Here is a 2,324-nt window from a genome sequence, read left to right on the forward strand (position 1 = left end):
CTTATGTTCCATTAACTCTACCTCCATTTAAGACAGTCTATTTTATCCTGTAATCTACCCGACCTTCTCACCACCTGGATCTCTGTTCCTCTGTGTTTACCTTCTTTCACACTGTAATTGTTTTAATCATAGACTGATCTCCCAGATCCTCTGTTCTTATCATTCTATTCTGTTCTTCACTCTTCCATTTATTGACTGAGTTCAGGGTGATACTGCCACATACATCATTCTCTGGTTGTAGTCTGTTCTTGTTGGTTTCAGTCCACAGAACTTCCTTTAGGATGTTTTTCATAGCAGGATTGGCTTTGGCAAAATCCCTTAGCTTCTGTTTATCCTGTAATGTTTTGATTACAGCATCATATTTGTTGACAGCTTTGCTGGGTAGAGGATTCTTGGTTGGAAGGTTTTTCTCTTTCAGGGTTTTATATATGTCTCCCATTGCGTTCTTGCCTGCATGGTTTCTGTTGAGAGATCCGAGCTTAATCTGATTTTCTTGCCTTTGTATGTTACACTTCTCTTTTCCCTAGCTGCTTTTGGGATTCTGTCCTGATCTTTGATTTTGGAGAGCTTGACTATTATTATATGTCTTGGTGATTGTCTTTTATGGTCTACCCTTCCTGGGGTTCATTGAGCTTCTTGTATGCTTATGTTTTTGCTTTTCAGGATGTTAGGGAAATTTTCTTCCATCAGCTCTTCAACTATCTCCTCTGTGGACTTGTGTGATTCTTCTTGTTCTGGAATGCCGATAATTTTTAAGTTATTCCTCTTCATGTTGTCCAACATGAATTTTTGGCCTTCTTCAGATTTTTAAAATCCTTTTTTGTGCTTGCTCTTCTATCTTAGTAATGTTGAGAGAGTTATCTTCTAGCTCACTAGTTCTGGTTTCTATCTCTTCAATTCTACTCTTTTGCCCTTTCAGTGTATTGTCCATTTCTGATATTCTATTATTAATCATTTGGACCTCTTTCTGTAGATTTTGAATTGTTTCCAATGCTGTATTTATCTTATTGATTGTTCCTGTAGTGCTTTCCTGACTTCTTTCTTATTTTTCTCAACTCTACTGGATAGTGTTTTTATACACTTTATAATCATTTTTCTGAATTCCTTCTCAGGCTTCCAAAACCTGCCCAACTTCCAATATGGAGTATAGGTCTACTTCCAGCTCATTTGCCTCAATCACTTTATCTTGTTTCTTGACATGTGCTGATATGTTCATCTGTTTCTGTTTTTTTGGGCATATTCAGGAGTTATCTGTGGCCTTAATACTTAGATGGCTGTGTATTTTGGTATTTTTTATGATTTCTGATTGCCTCCAGGTAGATGTGATCAGGAGATGGGCTTCCTTTTTCACTCTTCTTCCTGAGGAATTTCAAGATGCCACTGTTGGTCGTTGTGACATAACTCAGGATTTAATTTTTGGCCTATTTCCTTTTTAGTCTGCCTGTCCCACTCCACAATCCCTGTTCAGGCCTTTTTCCTTGTGATAAACAGTTCAGGGCTGGCTGTGACTGGTTTGCATTGCTGTTTGGTTTTACGTGGAAATTTCAAGGAGATCTGTGAGCATGTGTAGTAGAACCCTCCAGGGATACAGGTGGGGTGTCCACTCGATCAGTCACCCCCTCTAGTCACCAGAATGGAGGTTCACAGACAGTGAGGGACCAATGAACAGATACAAAAAAAGAATGTCCACACCTTTATCGCTGAGGTTCTGTCAGGCATCTCTGGCTGCTCTGATCCTTTTGCCTGCTTGGTCTTTCCCTAGATGGTGGCTCCTGCAGCAGCTGAGCCTCTTGATTTAGAAAATAATGGATTTCTTGCTTCTGCAGCAAATTCCCCTAGCTGTAAGCCTTCCAACCTTCTAAATATTTCATTATATGTGATTCAGAGTTCTGGGACCATCCACTGAGCCTGCTTGGTCCTGTATTCTGTGTTGTTGCTGATAGAGCTCCTCACTGCACATCCACCCGATCCACCATCTTGTTTGTTCTCCCCAGGCTAATATTTACATTGATAATTTTGTAGGCCTATGGATGTTAGAAATTTTGGTTTTAAAAAAAAGGTTCCTTACCCCTACTATACTGGGTCGCTAATAGTTGGAACTGACTCGATGGCACTCACTTAATAAACACCACCACCTCAGGTTGGGGAAAAGAAATGTTGTCTTTCCCTTTGAGGAGGTGGCAGTAGGAACTGGGCAATGCATGGCAGCTGCTGTCTCTCTCTCTCTCTTTTTTAATGTTTTATTGTGAATTATATGATAGTTTACATGAGAGAACTTTAGTTTTACATTCAGTCCATCGTATATCATTTCATTGCCATGGTTC

The sequence above is a fragment of the Chrysochloris asiatica genome, unplaced genomic scaffold (assembly GCF_000296735.1).
Source record: "Chrysochloris asiatica unplaced genomic scaffold, ChrAsi1.0 scaffold00340, whole genome shotgun sequence".
Classification (NCBI taxonomy): domain Eukaryota; kingdom Metazoa; phylum Chordata; class Mammalia; order Afrosoricida; family Chrysochloridae; genus Chrysochloris; species Chrysochloris asiatica.